The sequence below is a fragment of the Suncus etruscus genome, assembly GCF_024139225.1.
Source record: "Suncus etruscus isolate mSunEtr1 chromosome X unlocalized genomic scaffold, mSunEtr1.pri.cur SUPER_X_unloc_12, whole genome shotgun sequence".
Taxonomy (NCBI): Eukaryota; Metazoa; Chordata; class Mammalia; order Eulipotyphla; family Soricidae; genus Suncus; species Suncus etruscus.
Genome location: NW_026060307.1, coordinates 73,032 through 96,669, shown reverse-complemented (window position 1 = coordinate 96,669; position 23,638 = coordinate 73,032). Strand labels below are relative to the sequence as shown.

General features: G+C 37.2%; 1 pseudogene; it reads left to right on the top strand.

Annotated features, from left to right (window-relative positions):
* Nucleotides 1–6,388: 6,388 nt before the first annotated feature.
* LOC126000552 (DCN1-like protein 4) lies at nucleotides 6,389–7,139 on the top strand (annotated as a pseudogene).
* The last annotated feature ends 16,499 nt before the right edge of the window (nucleotides 7,140–23,638 follow it).

Sequence of the window (23,638 nt, the reverse complement as noted above, 5' to 3'; positions counted from 1 at the left end):
AAACCTAAATGATGTGGATGCCTGTTAATATGAATTTAAAAATCGCTCTCAAATTCATTACGTTGTCAGCTCTGATGTTCATTCCTAGTTTACATCTACTCTGTGTGTCTACTAATAAAACAAGGCTTTGGAAAAGCTTTCCAAGGAGTTACAAAGAGATTTGAAGATGTAAATCACTGCCATGGTTTGCTCTTGCCAATAGCTCTGTGTTTCTCAATCTAGCGAAAGGGCCCATCCACATAGTCAACCACTTGACATAATCTGGACTCCAAACATCAAAATTTACTATTTAGGGAAGATTTGGAAGCTTTCTTGTAAAAGCTACCAGAAGTAGGCTATAATCACATCAGTAACTTTTTGAAGATAAAGGTGGTGTTTGGAACATTGCCTGGGTTATCATAGTAGTAGTAATATTTATATAACATTATTGAGCTCACAAAGGGCTATGTGACTGCATAGTCACCCATGAATAAAAGTGCCTTTCCCCTTATTTTGAAAATGAGAAATCTCTGCCTGGACACATTCCAAGATCCAAAGTGACTATAGACTACTACCAGACCTTTGAACTCCATTTTCATTGATTTTTTAAGAACATGAAGGCATGTTTTTTACTATTTGAAGTACCTCTTGTACCTACAAACTTTAGCCTAAGGAAAAAAGAGCAGAGAAAGCTATTTTAGCACTATTTTGCATATCAAATGACTTGGTTCTTACTTAAGATTAAAACTTTAGCTTCCCAGGGCCAGATAGGTGGTGCTAGAGGTAAGGTGTCTGCCTTGCAAGCGCTAGCCAAGGAAGGACCACGGTTCGATCCCCTGGCATCCCATATGGTCCCCCAAGCCAGGGGTGATTTCTGAGTGCTTAGCCAGGAGTAACCCCTGAGCATCAAATGGGTGTGGCCCAAAAAACAAAAACAAAATAAAAAAAACAAACCTTTAGCTTCCCAAATTAAATACAGACTTCTAGTACTAGTTGTATGTTTTATTTCTTTGAATTCCTTTGGAATGTGTGATTCACTTCACTTATCAACTAACTAATGGAAACAAAACAGTGGACCCCATCTCTGGGGGGGGGGAATTCTAGCAAGGTTTTATTTCTAAAACAAAAGACAGTATTATTTTAAACTTTCTTTTTTTAAGGTTAGAAAGGCAATTTTTATTTTACATGCGCTTTATCATAATAAATTATAATTGGGAGTTTTCTTTTTATACATGAAGGAAAACATTCTATCTTTGATGAGATGAATACATAAGTGGCTAACTTATATATGCACCTGTCAGAACATGCCTTTAATTTATTCTCTCCAATCACGACTTTAAAATACTACCTGTATTTTAAATAGTTCACTGAGGTTCTGAAACAATTTTGATGGTGTTTGATATTTTCCAGACATGCTGCATTTTTCCTTTCTTAAAAGATAATATCTTTATTTAAGCACCATGGTTAAAAAACATGTTTTTAGTTGGATTTCAATCATAAAAAGAACACCCCCTTTATCTCCTGACCCAAAAGGTATTACAAAAGAAATGCCAGTGGCTTTTCCATTTTCTTGACAAAATTTCCTCAAATCACTTTTTTTGCTTGTTTTAGGCCATACCCAGTAGCACTCAGGCATTACTCCTGGCCCTGCACTCAGAAATCACTCGTGGAAGGCTCAGAGGACCATCTGGGATGCCAAGGATTGAACTTGGGTTGGCAATGTGCAAGGCAAACTCCTTTCCTCTGTGCAATCACTCTAGTCCTGTAATTGCCTTGTTTTTGTAATCACAATACTATGATCTCTAACACCCTAGAAAATAAAATATTGGGGAAAAGTGGCTTGTGCATAGTGGATTAAAAAACAAAAGAAGGTAATAAAGGGGCCATAGTGTGATCCTGAAAGAATAACTACTACTTCCTTTGAAAGAATAAGGTCACAAGCTGAATTCACTTGTACCAAGTGTGATCCTCACAGCATTGTTGCTTACACCTCGAAGTTCTGCTGCCCGGTCCCAGATGGCACTCAGTCAGATTTACATAAGCACCATGGCAAGAGTTCACCCTTGGCAAGGACATGTGTTAATGTCATTACTTGGGAATGCACCATGACAAAGGGATTCCAGGCCTTGGTAAGTAGTTCAGTTGAGTGTGCCAGCACTGCAGCTTAATATTTGAGTGGTAGAAACTGAGGATGCCATCAAAAAAGCAATAAGGGAATGGGGAAAATAGAGAAAAGAGACAAAGAAGATGTTACACAGTAGAAAGATGACTTTGGTGGAAAAAATATGCTTGGAAACGCTACTAGAAAGTTGCTATGTAGATTGACTATAAATATCTCTTAAGAAAACTAGATCTGAAGTTTTAAAAATTAAAAGCGATGGGCGATAGCTCAATAGCAAGGCATGTACCTTGCAAACCTGAGACTGAAAGTTTGATCCTGGGTTCCACCCCTATCTTCCAAGCATGATCTGGTGACACAGCCCATTTGGGATCCTATCTCCTGTCCACTACAATTAAATGTGTGGCAGCATAACAATTAGAATGTAAGAGCATTGCAACCAAGAGTGTGTGACCTCCATGTATTAAATAACAAAATGGAAAGGGAAAAAAGTTTTAAAAATATACAACCAACTTTTCCCCAAAACAATACATAAATGAGCTATCTATGTCCCCAAACAATACATAAATGGGTTATGGGGCAATATATTTTTTTGAAATCATTATTTACTATTTGAAAGAATAAAGCAAAGGTGTTATACTAGGCTGTTTGGTAATTTGTGCCCTTTTCCCAGAGTGATCTGAGTTTGTTAAGGCAACTTTAAAATTAGGCTTCCAAAGTGTCATTGCCATACATTAGAGTCTAACTTCTTAGACCTAAAGGTTATAAAGTATGTGTATGTATGTGCATAATAAGTGTGTATGTGGTGTGAAAGTGCGAGAGAGAGGAGGGGAAGAGAGAGTGAGAAATAGAAGAGTTGAGCTGGTTTATATTGAAAAAGTGGATATCAGAATATGAGGATCAGAGAAGACTCACCATGGGGAAATTCAAGAAAGATAATAAATTCAAGAGAACGTTTAACTTCTACAAAACTAAAATGACAAAATTACTTAAAGAAAAGTAACTGTATAAATTCACTTTGTGTTCTTATGTAAAACCTCAGAGATTCTCTCTTTAAGGATGTATTAATGTGTGGAGAATGCCAAAAAAACTTGCCCCATCTGAAGTACAAAAGAAATACCAGTGGTTTTTATCGTTTACTCAAATTACCTGCCCCAGATTACCTTATTCTGCAATCATAATGCAATGATCCCTAACACCCTAAAAAAACAAAATATTGGGGAGTATGAGTGGCACGTAGTATTACACCAGCAAATAGGATTACATGTTGCTCTGTGCCTAAGAAAGGAATATCATTAAAGGCTGGCATTATAAACTAATTTGTATAAAACTAATTACTATCTAAATTAAAGGGGGGAAAGAAAGGAAAAGAACAGAATGATAATGTTTGGCATCTCATGATTTCAGTAACATAAAGGAAGATAGCATAATCTGATGAAGTCAGTTAATAATGTATTGTTTTGATATGTACTTTTCTGATGCTTTCAAACCAAATGTCAAGTGGTATCAAGTATTTACAAAGGTATTTAGAAAAAGAAACATATCAATGTAACCATAAGTAGTTTAACTAATTTATTGGCTATCTGGATATCTTGGCATTAAAATAGCCAAAGAGACAAGAATTTTATGGAAGTTGATGAAATATTTACCAGTTCAGTGACACAGTAGAGCAGTAACTAAATAAATTAATTGAAGTGTTTAAAAATTTTAGAATTTACTAAGCAAATCTCCTTAGTAGGATCCTAAATATATTTCCTTGTGAATAAGAGGCTATGCTTCTGAAGTGTCAATTTACTTTTTCTAGGAAAAATATAATTAATTTATGGTAGAAATTTGTGAATGTCAGCAATTTCCTTTACTCTTGATAATTCAGTTAAATTAAATCTGTCTTTATTGCATAGTAACTCATGTGATATATATATATATGTATATATAATATATATATATATTTTAGTACTAGATATTTGTGGAGGAGATATAAATGATTATATTAATGAATGTTCTCAAAGAAAGATTTAGTGATTAAGATAGTTGGGTACCAAGAAATCTAACTTTGGCCAATAAATAAAAATCTATCAATAATTTGGTGGCCTAACCATGTGGGAAAGCTACTCTCCCACATCAGCTTCTGTACAGCCAGTGCGAAGCACTTTCTGAAGGCACTGAAATTGTTAAATCCAGCTAACTTGCCTGGCCCCGAAATGGGGTCCTAGGACTGGAGATCCCTCGATCCCGAAAAAGGGTTTTAGGGGTCGGGATGGCCAGTGGTCCCAGGAAGAAAAACACCCGCCACCAAATGAGGAACCACAAACCTTGAGGATGCAATCACATGCAGGTTTATTTTCTTTCCAGAATTCTGGGGGTATCACAGCAAGCCAGGAATTCGGTCTGCTGAGAGACCCCGAGTATCCAAAGTCACAAACATTTAAGGGAATTCTATGATAATGAGCATACAGGTCAAAACATTTCATAGGTTTATACAGTCTGAATCATCTAATGATTTTTTACAGAAAAGCACAATTTTCTGTATGTTCAGCCCCTTCATGACATCATTTAACCCCAACTCTTAGACTGATGGTATGTAGAGATAGGGGTTGAACCCTTCAGGTGATCTCCTAATCTACAGGGTGTAGAACCCTTCTGGAATGTAAGATGATCTCTCAAGATCTTAGAAAATCAAAAGTTACACACCGAAATTCAGAGTTAAAAGGTTACATACACCCCCAAATCAGACTCAACAAAATCAAGGCTGTTCTCATGTGTTATACTTTGTAGATTCAAGATTTGCAAATCTTTTTCTTTGGGAAAACAGGTGGGGAATTTTGGACCCCACTTGACATTGTTCAGGACTTACTTCTGGCTCTGTGCTCAAGGGATCACTTCTCGAAGTGCTCAGGGGCTCCTATGTTGTGCTCAGGATTAAATTGAGGTTAGCCATATGCAAAGTAAGTGCACCTGTATTATCTCTCTGCCTCCATTATTCACGGAAACTTTGACTGAGCTCTTAAACTTGAGCATACCACCACTTTCACTCAGTACTCAGTTCTTTCATTCTAGCTTTTACCCACATCACACACAACTTTCTCATTCCCATTCTAGCCCTAAACTGCAATTCTCTCTTGCTGGGGTCTTTAACAATGAGACAAACAACAACCACCCACAAATCACAACCCACATCTGACTAAATCATCTGCCCCTTGGTTTTTTGTGACATTTCATGGGATGTGGGGTGGGGGAACAATTGAGGATAGTTGTTAGTTTCTCTGGGTTTAGCCTTTTACTGACAACTTTCCCTATGATTTTCATTTTTGCTTGTTGATGCGTGTAATTCACACTAGGATGTTGATTCCAACACTGGCATCAGTTACTCTAACACTGACATATCCTAGCTTTCGCAGATCTGACCTGACTTTCTGACAACGAGTAAGTCTAAAGATCATAAAATTCTTAGTTAAATAAGTTCATAAAATTTACCTTTATGTTATGTTATTTTGTTTTGTTTTGTTTTGCAGTCATATCTAATGGTGCTCATGCATTACGCCTGTATCTGTGTACAGAAATCACTACTAACAGGATCAGGAGACCATATGGGATGCTGGGGATCGAACTCAGGTTGCTCTGCTCCCTTATTTTGTTTAAGTTTCAGTTTTTCTACCTTAAGATGAACATAATATTGTAATAGTATTTCTTTAACAGGTTGTTGAAAAGAACATGTGAGATGATGCATGTGAATAGCATACAATATTTAAAAACAAATATTGTCTATTATTTGCACTGGTAAAAAAAACTTTGGAAAAAATTGAACACAAACATTCATAGGACACCCCTTTCTTTCCTGAACCAGGGCAGGTGGGGTGCTGCTGGCAGAGTGGCTGAGGGAATAGACAGGATTGGTGGAGTCTGTCTTAACACACATCTGGCAGGAGATGAGTTGTACTCTGGTGAAGATAATCCCCAAAGCAATAGCATGTGATATCTTCAGTTTTTAAAAAAGTATGATAAGCAGAAGAGACTTGCCTGCTTAGACTTTCAGCTGAACTCTCATCTCTTAACACTGGTAAATAAGATCTATCACACCCTTAATAAGCTAAATATAAGAAAAAGAGATTGGCCAAGATGATCACCAAACAGAAAGTATGCAGTCCTGCACTTCTTCAGACTGCTTTAGTAAAGTGATTCTACCATGGAAAAAGAGAAGACCAGCCTTTGGAGATGATTTATTTACCAAGAAAAGTAGATATGGTAGCATGTATAGAAAAATATGATTCAACAGGAATTAAGACAAAAGAAGCCTTTTCAGGTAAGAGATGCTTTGAGTGATTCTATGAATACACAGGTACTAAAGAGTTGTAGATCCTGAAATCATGGGGAAATTTTGTGAAGACATTGGTGTCGAACCAGAAAATGTAGTTATGCTTGTTCTTGCTTGGAAATTGTACGCACAGAACATGGGTTATTTTACTCTACAGGAATGGTTGAAATGAATGACTTCTCTACAATGTGACACAACAGAAAAACTCAGAAATACTTTGGAGGATCTAGAGGAGTGGCGCAGGGGTAGGGCATTTTACTTACATGGGGCTGACCTTTGACAGACCATGGTTTGATCTCCTGGCATCCCATATGGTCCCCCAAGCCAGGAGCAATTTCTGAGCGCAAAGTCAGGAGTAACCCCTGAGCACCACCGGGTGTGGTCCTTAAAAAAAACAGAAAAAAAAGAAATATTTTTAAATACTTGTCATTATTAAATGAGTCTAAAACATTAAACTTATTTATAGATATGCATTTGACTTTTCATGGGAAAAGGACCAGCACAGTCTAGACATAAATAATTAAATGCCCAGGGCATGCTGGGACTGTTATTAGAAGAAAGTCTGTCCCATTTTTCCAGTTTTTCATCAATTCTTAGAGCAATAAAAATATAAAGTTATTAACCAGTCATGCAATGTACTAGAATTTAGCAGAACAATTAACCCTGACCTCAAGTAACTATGATGAAGATGGAGCATGCCCAATTTGATTGGACTAGTTTGTGGAGTAGTATAAAGACAAACAGATGTCCTAGAACTTTAAGCATAGGAGAGAAAGAGTTTCTATTTTTTGGGGGGGGGGGGGTTTGGGTCACACTCTTTTGATGCTCAGGGGTTACTTCTGGGTATGCGCTCAGAAATTGCCCCTGTCTTGGGGGTACCATATGGGATGCCAGGGGATCGAACCGTGGTCCTTTCCTTGGCTAGCGCTTGCAAGGCAGGCACATTACTTCTAGCGCCACCTTGACATCCCCGAAAGAATTTCTATACTGTTATGCCCATCATTATGTGTATATTGCTGTTTAAATTTGGTATCTGAGTATAAAAAAGCTTCACCTAGAGATTATTTCTGCAAAATAATATTGTAAAAATCATAAAAATTCATCAATGGATCTGCTATATTTACTCTGGATGGGTAGTTGTTTTAGAGATATAAGATTTTATTATGGCTGAGGCATCAGTGTGACATGAGAGTACCATGGCCACTCTGCTTCACTTGGAAGGGGCACATTTCTTCTAGTCAATGAGTCACAGGCCAACACATAAGAAACACTACCACACTGAAAAGGACACAATGGGAAAACAATACAGGAGCCCACTATGCTAGTTAATGAAGATGGTAGATTAGAAGACCCAACTAATACCAGCTACCTACATAGCCTTTCTGATAAAGACATTAGAAGTGAAATTTGAAAATATTTGAGGAATGCAAAGAAATCATGGAATAGACATCCAACATGATGCAAGAGAATATGAGAGTAGAAATGAGAAAACTTTAAACAAAAATGTTAGAACTGAAAAACTTGGTAGATGAAATGAAAAACACACTAAATGGCCTCACCAGCAGAATAACGACTGGGGAGGACAGAATTAGTGAGCTGGAATGAGCTGCAGAACACCTCCATACAACAAAATAAATTGGAAAAGTGACTTAAAATAAATGAACAGAAGATTATAAAACCTAAATAAGAGAACAGATGGCAACAGAGCTCAGGAAATAACAGAAACAACATAAGAATCATTGGAGTCCTAGAATCCCAGGAAGAAAACACCAATGAGAATCAACAGTCAAGAACATCATTGCTGGGGCCGGGTGGTGGCGCTAAAGGTAAGGTGCCTGCCTTGCCTGCGCTAGCCTTGGACGGACCGCGGTTCGATCCCCCGGTGTCCCATATGGTCCCCCAAGCCAGGAGCAACTTCTGAGCACATAGCCAGGAGTAACCCCTGAGCGTTACTGGGTGTGGCCCAAAAACCAAAAAAAAAAAAAAAAAAAAAGAACATCATTGCTGAGAAATTCTCAGAAGTGTGCATGCACCCGTATCCTGGAAGCCTGAAGAGTACCATCTAAAACAGTGGTCCTCAAACTATGGCCCGCGGGCCACATATTTTATTTGTATCGTTTTGTTTCTTCATTGCAAAATAAGATATATGCAGTGTGCATAAGAATTCGTTAATAAGTTTTGTTTTTATTATAGTCAGACCCTCCAATGGTCTGATGGACAGTGAACTGGCCCCCTGCTTAAAAAGTTTGAGGACCCCTGATCTAAAAGAAATCCATATAAAAGCACCTCAAGGCACATTCTGGTCACAGTGATGAAAACCACAGATAGATATAGAATACTGAGTGCATCAAAATCAAAAAGAGAAATTACAAAAAAGAAGTATCCTTAATATTTACAGCAGATTTATCACAAACAACCCTCCAGGCCTGAAGACAGTGGTAGGATATAGGGGAAAAAAACTCAATGAAATGAATGCTTAGCCAATGACATTTTATTCGGTCAGAATTTCATTCTGATTTGAAGAAAGTATACACAACTTCATGGATAAAAAACAGTTCAGGAACTTTAAAGACTCAAACCAATCTTAATTAAAAGAAGAACTGAAGGGTCTACTTTTAGGCAAGATAGGCCCAACATACATATCAAAGATATATAAAAAGATGACATAAAATCCTATGACAAGCATCTCTCTCAATATTTATGAACTAAATTCACCAATTAAGAGATATAGAGTAGCAAAATGGGTCAGAAAATGGAATCAAACATTATGTTGAAATGAAAAAATTTTCCATGCTCATATAAGTTTCTACATGTACATGAGAAAGTCAGGAAAGGTTTCACTAATTGAGTTAACATCCTGGACCAAAACTTGAAAGATGTGAATATTGCCAGGTAGGTAATAAGGAAGGGATTACTTTTTAGGGGAAAGGTATATGAAATTGAGGAAGGAATAAATGCAAAGACAAGGAAACAAGAAATAGCATTAAACTTTTGCTTTCTTAAAAGATAGTGTAATAGGAACTTGATGTAGTCTCTCATCTGAAGCCATGAGAGGAACTGGCCTCTCATTAGACGAATGACAACAACAACCCCTAAAAAGACAACCCCTTCTCTCCAAAGATACATTAAACAGCATTTCCCATAACACTGAATATTAAGATGCAAAGGAATAGCACTGATCCTTGAGAGCTGGGATATCAACAAGGTCAATTATACACTTGTTTGGGCTACTTGAGACATTCCAGATCATGGCACAGGGAGGATTAGGAAGTGCAAAGAACATATTTTTATGTTTCAGCACTGTTTTAAGGCTTTTGAAACACATTTACTAAAAGTTGGAATCTGACCCCAGAGCCAATCTTAGAAGTTAATTTATAACTGTATAGGGAGAACTCCAGAGATATTTACCCAATGCCAGAGATGTATGTTTATATTTCAGAAGGGATGAAACCTGGAACTTGGAAGCATCATTGAGTTTTAAATTTGGATACACTGGTATTATTTTTTCCCTTGAGAGATTTATTTACATTCCAAAAGGTTATAGCAAGATATTTCCAAAGAGGCTTTTAAATGTGAAAGAGGAGACAACTGCTTCTTTCTTCAGTTCCCAGGCACAGAAAATGTATTTTTCTGATTTTCCCCACCTATGAGTGAACTTCCTACTCATACAAGACATGTTGTTTTTCTTATTTGATTCTTACTATGTTGTTCTGGAGGTATGATGTTACTGTATAGATATTACTGTGAATATAATCAGACTCTTGTCTCTAGCTCCCAAATTTCAATGCACATTAAAACAATGAATAAAGATGAATATTAAAAATCTAACAGAGAGGAAACGAGGCAGAGTTTGGCAGACTCCCTAAACTCAGTAGGTAAAATTGAGAATCTTATTAGACTAAGGTGGCTAATTTTTGCAACACAAAGATAGTTGCATAGAGGGAACCCTGAACAGTTGCAGAAGTTTATCTTTGTTTTGCACAGTCAACAGATCAGTGCATATAATGTGAGAACATTTAAGAAAGGAGTGGTTATGGATTTCATGGGGTGATGGGGGATTTCAAATTAGAAAATAGTACCTGGCACTAACACAGCCTGCAATGTTGGTTATTCCCGTGAGTCAGACTAGAACATTCATAGTTTATGAGAGATTGTACTGAATACTAGGAAATGTTTTTCCAAAGTAGGTATAGAGTAGATATTTGCTTAGCATATCATAAAAGCAAGACCTTGTAAGAGAAAACTGTTTCCAGGTGACTAAACTGCATCCCATAACACAGCTCATGAATATTTACATAGTGCTAAAATACTCAGTGCTATTCAAGTTAAAACTGAAAATATCTGTCATCAAACAGATTACAAGGCATATAGGAAATGCAAGAACATGCCTATAATGAGAATATTCAAACCAAAATCAATTCAATGACACAGATGATAGAATTAGCAGACAATTACATTCTAACAATTATAACTATGTTCCATAAGTAAGAACAATAATTAAAAATGTAAAAACGATCCAAATGTATCTCTAGAGATGAGCTAAAATGCTTAAGAAATGTCACATGTTGGGGGGAAGGGAAAAAAAGAATTGTCACCTGTCACCAAGTATGCTGTTAATAGCAGATTATGCATAAGAAATAAAAAACAGTATATTCAAAGCTATAGTAAATCTATCCAAAATAAAATAAAATAATTTTTGTTATCAATGAAATGAAAATATCAGTGGAGTGTGCAAATGATTCAAGTGTCTAATATATATCTTGTATGTAAGTATATATACATATGTATACATACAAGACAGGGAGGGGTGGGAGTGGGGGATAGAAAAATATTTTATAAAATAATTTCTGGAAAAATTCTAAATTTAATAATGATCACATACAAAATCCAACTACTACAAAACCATGAAAAACATTATACCAAGGCATGTAAATAATTACATTTCTCAAAACCAATCATGCAAATAAAATCTTAACAAAAGATAGAGAAAAGTTTCTTAGGGGGGTAAAATGTGGCAGCTGTTAATCTATGGGAACAGATGTTCTACTTTGAACTGAGACGGTAATTTGAGTCCAAAGAAACAGGAAAATCCATAAGACTAGAGTAGAAATTTATTAAAAGTAACTTCCATATTGGGGTCTTAGCACTGGATATAGCATACAGATCTCCATTCAGAGGAAAGACAACCATACAGATTCCTTATAGTGGCCTTCTACTTCACAACAAGAATATGTTAGGGTTGGAGAGAAAGTATAGTGGGCAAGAAAAATACTTGCCTGGCATGCAGCCACCTGGGTTCAATTCCGGGCATCACATAGACCCCTGAGCCCTGCCAGTAGTGATTCTGAGAAGCACAGAACCAGTGGGTATGGTCTGATAACACCACCTCCACTGACAACAACAAAATAGTTTACAAGTATGTGATTTCTGGTACATTACAGACAAGTGGGTGCAGACTCCACAATTTAAGGTATGCCACCCTCTGTAAGCAGCTAGTATGTGGGACTTCCCCTTTAACCATTTATTTAGTTATTTTAAATAATATCTTTATTTAAGCACCATGATTTCAAATATGTTTGTAGTTGGGTTTCAGTCATAAAAAGTATACCCACCTTCAGCAGTGCAACTATGAGGAGGAAAAAGGAGAAAAGAATGTTTTAATTTCATGTCTAACTAGAAATAAGTTTATATAAGAATATTGACAACAAGATAACCCTGGAAGCAGTCAGGTGATCTTTGTTTAATCAATATTAATGATAATATTTGTGGTTTTATAAATACATACATTTCCATTAATAATTACAGTGCCTGCTGACTTTATTTTTGGAATATAGTTACCATTGATCACAGGGTTTTGATGGTGCTACTTCCAAGAAAAATTGAGTCACTCCTGTATACGCAGTAAGTTTCTTATTAAAATGCGAAAGGAACATGGTATTTATATTTTTTAATTTTTCTTTATTTAAACATCTTGATTACATAAATGATTGTGATTAGGTTTCAGTCATGTAAAGAACACACCCTTCACCAGTGCAACATTCCCACCACCAATGTCCCAAATCTCCCTCCATCCCACCCCACCCCCACCTGTACTCCAGACAGGCTTTCCAGTTCCCTCATTCATTCACATGATTATGGTAGTTCTCTGTGTAGTTATTTCTATAGCTGTACTCACCAATCTTTGTGGTGAGTTTCAGGAAGTGAGGATTGTTACAAAAATGACTTTTATTTTTCTTAAAACCCATAGATGAGTGAGACTATTGTGCATCTTTCTCTCTTCCTCTGACTTATTTCACTCAGCATGATAGATTCCATGTACATTCATGCATAGGAAAATTTCATGACTTCATCTCTCCTGACGGCTGCATAATATTCCATTGTGTATATGTACCACAGTTTCTTTAGCCATTCTTCTGCTGAAGGGCATCTTGGTTGTTTGCAGAGCTTGGCTATTGTGAATAGTGCTGCAATAAATATAGGTGTGTGGAAGGGGTTTTTGTATTGTATTCTTGTGTTAGGGTATATCCCTAGGAGTGGAATAGCTGGGTCGAATGGGAGCTCAATTTCCAGATTTGGGAGGAATTTCCATATTGCTTTCCATAGAGGTTGGACTAGACGGCATTCCCACCAGCAGTGGATAAGAGTTACTTTCTCTCCACATCCCTGCCAGCACTGATTGTTCTCATTCTTTGTGATGTGCGCCAATCTCTGCGGTGTGAGGTGATATCTCATCATTGTTTTGATTTGCATCTCCCTGATGATTAATGATGAGGAGCATTTTTTCATGTGCCTTTTGGCCATTTGTATTTCTTTTTTTATCAAAGTGTCTGTTCATTTCATCTCCCCATTTTATTTTTATGGGATTAGATGTTTTTTTCTAGTAAAGTTCTGATAGTGCCCTGTATATTTTGGATATTAGCCCCTTATCTGAAGGGTGTTGGGTGAATAGTTTCTCCCACTCAGTGGGTGACTCTTGTATCCTGGGCACTATTTTTTTAGGTGCAGAAGCTTCTCAGTTTAATGTATACCCATCTGTTGATCTCTGCTTCCACTTGTTTGGAAATTTCAGTTTTCCCCTTGAAGATACTTTTAGTCTCAATGTCATGGAGTGTTTTACCGATGTGTTGTTCTATATATTTTATGGTATCAGGTCTGATATCAAGGTCTTTAATCTATTTGGTTTTTACTTTCGAACATGATGTTAACTGGGGGTCTATGTTTGCTTTTTTTTGCAAGTGGCTAATCAGTTCTGCCAGCACCACTTGTTGAAGAGATTTTCCCTGTTCCACTTAGGATTTCTTCCTCCTTTGTCAAAAATTAGGTAATTGTATGTCTGGGAAACGTTCTCTGAGGACTCAAGCCTATTCCACTGATCTGAGGGTCTGTCTTTATTCCTATACCATGCTGTTTTGATAACTATTGCTTTGTAGTACAGTTTAAAGTTGGGGAAAGTAATGCCTCCCATTTTTTTCCCCTAGGAGTGCTTTAGCTATTCTAGGGTGTTTATTGTTCCAGATGAACTTCATAAGTGTTTGATCCACTTCTTTGAAGAATGTCATGGGTATTTTTAAGGGGATCACATTAAATCTGTATAATGTTTATGGGAGTATTGCCATTTTTTTATGATGTTAATCCTGCTATCATGAGCATGGTATGTGTTTCCATTTCTGCGTGTCCTCTCTTATTTCTTGGAGCAGGGCTTTATAGTTTTCTTTGTATAGGTCCTTCACATCTTTGGTCAAGTTGACTCCAAGATATTTGAGTTTGTGTGGCACTATTGTGAATGGGATTGCCTTCCTGACTTCCATCTCTTCCCTATCATTATTGGTGTATAAAAAGGCCATTGATTTCTGTAGGTTGATTTTGTAGCCTGCCACCTTGCTATATGAATCTATTGTTTCTAGAAGCTTTATGGTAGAGTCTTTAGGGTTTTCTAAGTGGAGTATCATGTCATCTGCAAACAATGAGAGCTTGACTTCTTCCTTTCCTATCTGGATTCCCTTGATATCTTTTTCTTGCCTGATCGTTGTAGCAAGAATTTCCAGTACTATGTTGAAGAGGAGTGGTGAGAGCGGACAGCCTTGTCTTGTACCAGAATTTAGAGGAAAGGCTTTTAGTTTTTCTCCATTGAGGATAATATTTGCCATTGGCTTGTGGTAAATGGCTTCAACTAGATTGAGAAAGGTTCCTTCCATTCCCATCTTGCTGAGAGTTTTGATCAAGAATGGGTGCTGGACCTTATCAAATGCTTACTCTGCGTCTATTGATATGATCATGTAATTTTTATTTTTCTTGTTGTTGATATTGTGTATGATGTTGATAGATTTACGGATGTTAAACCATCTTTGCATTCTTGGGATGAAACCTACTTGGTCATAGTGTATGATCTTCTTGATGATGCAGTGATCCTATTTGCCAGGATTTTGTTGAAGATCTTTGCATCAGCATTCATCAGGGATATTGGTCTGTAATTTTCTTTTTTGGCAGCATCTCTGTCTGATTTTAGTATCAAGGTGATGTTGGCTTCATAAAAGCTGTTTGGGAGTGTTCCCGTTTTTTCAATTTCATGGAAGAGCTTGGCTAGGATTGGTAGTAACTCCTCTTGAAAAATTTGAAAAAATTCATTAGGAAAACCATCTGGGCCTGGGTTTTTCTTTTTGGGCAGATGTTTGATTACAGTTTCAATTTCCTCAGTAGTGATGGGGGTATTTAGATATGCTACATCCTCCTCACTTAAATGTGGAAGGTTATAAGTGTCCAAGAATTTTTCCATTTCTTCTAGGTTCTCATGTTTAGTAGCATAAAGTTTCTCAAAGTAGTCTCTGAATACCCTTTGTATCTCTGCAATATCTGTCGTGATCTTCCCCTTTTCATTTCTAATACAGATTATCAGATTTCTCTCTCTTTCTTTGTGAGTTTTCCCTTTTTGATCTTGCTGCTTTCAGTATTCTATCTTTATCTATGGGATTTGTCATTGCCACGAGGATGTGTCTTGGGGTGTTTTTCTTTGGGTCTCTTTTAGCTGGTACTCTTTGGGCATGCAGGACTCATGCAGGTACTCTTTGGGCATGCATGTAGTCTTTAACTCTGGGAGTATCACTTTGATGATGTCTTTGACAGTTGATTGTTCCTGGAGATCTCCTTCCTGGGTTTCTAGGACTCCAATGTTTTTATGTTGTTTCTGTTGAGTTTATCAAAGACTTTTATTTTCATCTGTTCACATTCCTTGAGTACTTTTTCCATTGCCTGTTCGTTTGTCTTAAGGTTCTTTTCCAATTTCTTCTGTTTTGTTGAGTTTTTCTGCATCACATCTTCCAGTACTCCGATTCTCTCTTCAGCTGCTGATACCCTGTTTGCGAGGCTATTCGTTGGGGTTTTCAGTTCGTGTTTTTCAGATTTGTTATTTCAGTTTGGAGTTGTCTGATCTATGATTTTTTTTTTTTAGTTCTACGAACATCTTCCATATTTCTATTCTAAACTCCTTATCTGAGAGGTTAATCAGGTGGTTGGAATTTATTAGGTCATCCGAGCTTTCATCTTCATTCTCTGTGGATGGTGTTTGCCTGCCATGTTTCCCCATTTTCACGCTGGTAGTGTGGTTTTTCCTGCGTGTTGTGGTGAGGTTCATTGGTTAGAAAGAGTGTCGGCCGCTTTGCTTCACTTTGTGGCAGCTTCGCTTCACTCCGTGGCCCGCTCTTCTGCTGCCTCTAGTTGACAGTCCTCAGAGTGAACAAAGGCATAGCAGGGTGGAGCCTCCACAGGCCAGAGACCTCAGCTTATTGGACAGCGACTCCGGCAGCCAGAATGTAGTTACTGGGCAGCTTCAAAATGCAGTTTTTTTGGGGTGTGCTCCCTAGGCCTCTGAGGAAATCTTCAGGGATTCAGAAACACAGGCAGGCAGAGTGGTATCTATATTTTTAAAAAATTACAAATACTTGGTGACACTTAAAGCAAGAGAGGCATGATGAAAGTGGGTTATAATATGGGGTATATTTGCTACGATTTGTAATTTTTGGTGATGAAAAATTTGGGATGCCCTATAGCAGGGGACCTCAAACTTTTTAAACAGGGGGCCAGTTCACTGTCGCTCAGACCATTGGAGGGTCTGACTATAGTAAAAACAAAACTTATGAACGAATTCTTATGCACACTGCATATATCTTATTTTGCAATGAAGAAACAAAACAGATATAAATACAATATGTGGCCCACGGACCATAGTTTGAGGACCACTGCCCTATAGCAAAGCTAGAATTTATCTGGAAGGCTTTAAGAATAATTTGGGTTTAGAAAATGTCGTCAGATGTTAGAAAGATGACATAAATGAAAGAAGATGGTTGAAAGACAGGAAAGAATTCAAACATGTGCAACTTATTTTATGCAGCTTATTAATTGACCTACTTATTCCTTCAATGTTTATTTGTCAAATCTCCCCATATGTGAGATTCAGTCAGTTTTATTTAAAATTATCACATTATTTAAACACCATGGTTTACATAGTTGTTCATAATACATGTGTTTCTACCATTCCATGTTCCAACACCAATCCCACCAATCCCCTCAATGTAATATTTTCCCACCATTTTCCTTGGATTTCCACCTACCTCCATCTGCTCTTTTAGAAGTTTCAAACTAATATATTTATATATTTACATATATATTTTATATATATTTACATATATATTTTACATATATATTTATAATTAAGTGGTAATGGAATTATAAAAGAAATATATCAAAGGAAATTTATGAAAATTATATCTCACAATAGAGTCATTAATTAATTGTTAGAAGATTTATTAAGCTGATGCTAGTTGATCATTCTTTTATTGTTGTTTATTATTAACCTTAGGTGGCTTCTATACTATTTTACCATCCAATTTGGTGTGTTTCTACTGCAGTATCAATATTGAAAGATTCGGAGATGTTGTACAGCCATGTATGTGGTCATGCCATCCAGGAATTTTACAACTCTGGCTGACATGGTGGCTTTTGGATGTGGAAGCCCAGCTGCCTGGGCTTCTGAGAGTATGAAAGAGCTAGAGAGAGGCTTCCTACAGTCATTCTGAAAAATCCCTGAAGATCTCAGCCCCAAACCAGTTTACCTGAAGTTTTGGTTGATTAGGCATCTCTGCAGAGATCACTGGTAAAGCAATGAAGATGGGTCATTGGCATAAAAGCAACTGTGGATTCTGGGTGCAGCTGCCAAGGCTTCAGCAAGGTGGAGACTTGGCTAGCCCCTCTGTTGAGAGTTCCCCAGTTTTCAGCTGTGAGGCATGTGATTTTTTTCAGTCGCTGATTTCCATCTCTTTTAAGAATAAAATTGTCTACGGAGCTGGCCGAAGAGTGGACAAAGCTCAGTCAATTTTTTTAAGATAAAAGGTAAGCAAAGTAGCTGCCTATTTAAGAAGCTTGCTACTTGTAAGTATGCCATAGACATCTTTCACATAGTGTTAATTGACTCAGTCAATATTTATTGTCTTTTATGTGCTTGACTTTAGGCTGAACCTTAAATTTACATCAATTAAGGAAAAAACCTGCATTCACAAAGCTGATATCCTAATTGGGGGTGACAATATATATATGTAATAACCTAACATATGCATGAATATATTTTTATGTAAGCTGTACCAGGGAAAACTTCCTGCTATGCAGTCAAAATCTATTCTTTTTATTTGTTTACTATTTTTAATTAAATATGAAGGCACTGTGATTTACAGAGGTATTCAGAGTTGAGTTTAAGGAATATAATATTCCACTACCCAACCCACCACCAGTGTCAACTTCCTTCCACAAATGTCCCCAAATTCCCTCCAATTCTCTAAGTGCCTCTTTGTCAGGCACGTTTGTGGTGTTATACTTTGAATCTCCTGTTTGCAGTATTGTTGACACTGTGCTTAATATATGTATATTATATATAACCCACATATATACATGTATATGTGCCATATCTCTAGCCACATCTCTACACCACCAGCATGTTTGAGGGACCTCCACATCTTGTACCTTTCATCTAACATTTTGTTGTTGTTGTTGTTGTTGTTTTGGGGCCACACCCAGCAGCTCTCAGGGGTTACTCCTGGATCTGCACTCAGAAATCTCTTCTGGAAGGCTTGGGGGACCATAGAAGATGCCTGAGATTAAAGGCAAACTCCTTCCCACTGTGCTATCACTCTGGCCTCAAGCGTCATATTTTTTAAACTTTATTAATTAATTGATGGATTTGTTTTAGGGCCACATCCCGCGGTGCTCAGGTGTTACTCCTGACTATGCACGCAGAAATTACCCCTGGCAAGCTGGGGGACCATATGGGGTTCCAGGAATCGAACAGGATCCCTCCAGTGTCAGCCGCATGCAAGGCAAACTCCCTACTGCTTGCTATCCCTCTGGCCTCAAAAGCTTCATGTTTTAAAGGAGAAAAGTTGGTGGGTGGAGAAGGACTATTCTCAGACAAACAGAACTTCAGAGTTTGACATGGTAGTAAAAAAAATCCTCTTTTGTCGCCTAAGATCAAAAGGGCTAGAATCATGTCTGCTTCTTAGTCAGATAAGACCCCCTCTGGGGCAGCCAGATATATGGGGGAGGGAGGAAGGAAAGGGGTGCCATTTGCTGAGTATTGGGGATTTCATGCCAAGAAACTGAGGCAGGAATAGCGAAGGCCCTGTCTTTAGACTTGGAGCCTGGAAAGCTGGCAGAGCCAATCACGGTCCCTCTATTATTTCATGCTCGAAGCTCCCACAGACAGTACTCCCTACCACCCAGTTGGGTGCATCCCATTGCCAATGCTCCATAGTCAGGAGCAAACACTGCCCATTTCTTTCTTTCTTTCTTTCTTTTTTTCAATTTTTATTTGAATCGTAGTAGGTTACATATCCTTCACAGTAATATTTTAGGTACATATTAACATTGAATCAGGGGAATTCCCATCCCCGAATTGTCCTCCCTCCACCTCCGTTCCCATCTTGCCTCCCATATCTTCTACCCTCACCCCCGGGGCTGCTAGAATGAGTGGTCCCCTCTGTGCCTAGCTTACTACTTAGTGATCTTACAAATGTTTGGTCATGGAACCTCCATTATGTCCCCCTCTAATTTGGAGGCGGGACTAGATAGTTCAAGTTATGTGGTTTTGTTTGAAGAAGAGAAAAGTAATAAAATGGGGTAAAAATTAAATACGCAGAAAATGGGCGGAATCCTTCTGGAGGCTCTCATCATCAGTTTGAGAGACGAAGGGGAAAAAGAAGGCGAAACACCACAAAAGTATAAAAAGAAGTATCGAATAAAATATCCAGTGAGCACTACAGCAATAAAGATAGGCACCACATAATAGCCATTGTCTTGAAATAAAAATCATGACAGAGCACAAAACAGGAGAAAAGAAGAAAATAAATAAAAAAAATGAAGACAACAAGTTCAATATCCACACCAAATCAAAGAAATCGACAAAAACTAGATAGATAAATTAAAAAAAAAAAGATTACTCTGTGCTTTTTGTCTTTTTTTTTTTTTTGGTCTTTTTTCCCCTCCTGCATAGGCACAGTAAACACTGGGATCATTCGATCAGGAATTCCCTTGGCCTAAGAGATACAAGGTTTCTCCACCCTTGAAGTATATTGTCATGGGATAACTATAGACTTCTTTCAAGTTAATTTACTCTCCCCTTGGTGCTTTTGTGGTGTGTGGAAGACTTCTGCTCCATCCTGGGTGATAAAATCAGACCTCTGTATCTAGAGATCTTTGTCTCTGCATAGGTCAAGGAGTGGAACTTATGATGAAGTCTTTGTGGTTCTAGAAGTTCTGTTCCCTCAGTGTCATTTTAATCCACCTTCTGTGGTTGGTGGTCATGGTCCGTGCGCTGATCCTAGGATGGAGCCTGGAATAGCGTCTTTCGTTATGTTTCCAACAATTCCAGTTGCAATTGTCTCAGTCAAACCTCTGGAATTAGAGACCATGATTGTTGTGCAAATCATAGATCAAAGCCTAGACTAGGGCTTTTTTATTGGTCCCAGGATACATACTGCCCAGTCATGGTTCTATCAGCCAGTCATCTGTAGATCGTGATCTTGACTTTTGCACAGACCAAAAGGTGACAAGTCTTCTGATTTTGTGTTATCGTTAGCTGGTGTAGTAGGATAACCTGCTTTTAGGTCAAGTTGTTCCCAATTTCCTCGTTGTCAGGATATCATATTAGAGCTGGCACATGTTGGTGTCCGAGCAGTATTAAGGATGTCCCGGATGGAGTTTGGTTCCTGTAGCTGTTGTGAAGAACTGTGTCATTTCTATATCTGGCATCCTGGGTTCAAGGCTGGATGGTTGATGTCTAATCACCTGGGGTCTAAGTTGGGTCTACATAACATATTTTCAAGGTGGGAGATACCCCTGTACTGTAAAAAAGTATTAGTTCTTATCCCTAGTAGATAAGAGCTTGTTTTTATGCATAAGATTTCCCCCTTTTTTTAGTGTGCCTTTAATACTGCCCATTTCTGACCTGCTGAAACCCTGCCCACCCATAATTCTCAGATTCTCCAGCTGTGGGGTCCTAATGCAGATTACCCCCACATTTTACATCATGATCATGGGCTTATGCAGATGTTTCTTTTTTAATATCTTTATTTAAACACCTTGATTACAAATATGATTGTAGTTCTGTTTCAGTCATGTGAAGAACTCTTCACCAGTGCAACATTCCCATCACCAATGTCCCAAGTCTCCCTCCTCACCACCCCACCCCCGCCTGTGCTCTAGACAGGCTTTTTATTTCCCTCATTCATTCACAATATTATGATAGTTCTCAATGTAATTATTTCTCTAATTGCACTCATCAATCTTTGTGGTAAGCTTCATATTGTGAGCTGTACCTTCTAGCCCTCCTCTCTTTCTCGGGAAACAACCTAGATGCCCCTCAACAGTTGAATGGCTAAAGAAACTGTGGTACATATATACAATGGAATATTATGCAGCCGTCTGAGGACATGAAGTCATGAAATTTTCCTATACATGGATGTACATAGAATCTATGATGCTGCATGGAATAAGCTAGAGGGAGAGAGATAGACATAGAATAGTCGCACTCATCTATGGCTTTTAAGAAAAAAGACATTTTTGCAATAATTCTTAGTTAAAATCTATTCTTTATCTTGGAATTAATCTTTAAGGCCCAATAGATTGAGAACTGCTTCTATGTCACTCCTGGCATTACTCAACTTTATGCAATAAAGAACACCATTTTGTGTAATAAAGAAAACTCTGAGTGCCAAAGAGATAGTACAGTATGTAAAGCATTTGCCTTGCATATGGTCACTAAAGGTTTAATACCTGGTACTCTTAGCATATGGTCCCCTTCGCCCTGCCGGGAGTAAGGCCTAAGCACCACTGTGTATCTTCCTTCACCCCCAACACTCAACCCCCCCCCCCGAATAACAACAAAAATTTTAGAGTAGAGATGAAGAAGTAGTTTAAAATACTGAGCACATATTTGAATTCAAGAGAATTCAAATTCATCTCACTGCATAGTTCTCTGAGCACCTCTGGAAGCAACTCCAAAGCACAGAACTGGAAGCAACCCTATTTTTGTGGTCAATCCACCTCTTTAAAATCCACAAAAGAACAAGATAAAAATAAATATAATTCAAGAAAGATAGGAAATTAGGATTTAGTGGTAATACACAGGATCACTTTCAAAGGCTGGTAAGAAATATTTATAATAAAGAGTAAAATAGATGTTTGTTAAATTTATTGGTTTTATAAAAATATTAATTATTTTCAAATAGCTTTATTGGGAAAAGATGGACAGTTATTACAAATGAGATACTGTATATACTATAATTTTAGAGATAAATGTTTTTAATTTCTAAATGTTTATAAAATGTAAATAGCATAAATATTATTAAGCTACAAATAATAGAAGTAGTATTGCTAATTATGTAACAGTATTAGTAGTAATATTAAGGATGAAGATGAATAAACTTTAAATAACTAGTCCAATATATACATTATATGATACTATTTATAATCTCAAGAAAAAGAATTTTTAAGAACTATGTTTTTTATTCCATTACTGATAAACATTTTGTGAAGATGAGTTATTTAAATAGTTCTTTCTTTTACGTCTCATAAACATAAATTAAAAGCAAAATGCTGGCTTTGTCAACTCTAAATTTCACAGGGATCAAAACTCTATAATCATGTCAATAATATTCATGAAAAATAATTTTAAGACATAATAAATAATTCAAAAAATAAAACAGGGGGCCGGGTAGGTGGCGCTGGAGGTAAGGTGTCTGCCTTGCAAGCGCTAGCCAAGGAAGGACCGCGGTTCAATCCCCCAGCGTCCCATATGGTCCCCCCAAGCCAGGGGCGATTTCTGAGCACATAGCCAGGAGTAACCCCTGAGCATCAAATGGGTGTGGCCCAAAAACCAAAAAAATAAATAAATAAAACCAAAAAAAAAAAAATAAAACAGAAGAAATGTAGTACATAAAACATGTTTTATTTACAAAGTAAGTTTAGAAACTACTTTGAAAGTAGCTTGTTCAAATCCTTTAAGATTATTTCTTATAGTTTTAAATCTGTGAAGACTAAACATCTAAATAAAAATTGTAATTACCTGTACATAGTTTTCAATAAAAATAAAGAATTTTTCATTAATAAAATTTTAAGTTAAAGCACAGTGAGGAATACAGTTACAAATTTGTGTATGACTGAATACAATATTACAACACCCATTCCTTCACCAGTGCATGTTTCCCTTCACCAATGTCCCCAGTTTTTCTTTTGCCCTCCCAGATAAAAGATTTTTTTGAGGTATGCACATGAATCTTAGATGAAAATTCCCTCCACAAAAAAAATATTACTGAAAATCTATTTTTCTGAGTTATATCTGATTTAAACACAAAGAAATATTATCACATATACAAGTTTTGTAGACCATAATCAGGCATTTGGGTGTGCAGAGAAAACAAGATGTCTTTTTTAAAGTTTGACAGGGTAATGATAAATTCAACTCTCTCCCTGTTGATTAGCTTGCTGAGAGATGTTGGCTCTTTCATAGCCAACAACACAATCAATATGAATGAAGAACAATTTAAGAACATAAATGAGAAAAGAAATTGTCATATAATTGACATGGGCATGGAATAAACACGTTGAAGGCTATGTTTGACTCAAGAATCAAAATAAATTTGTGTTCACACCTTTTAGCTTATGTCCAGTAAATAATTATAGCAATGTCA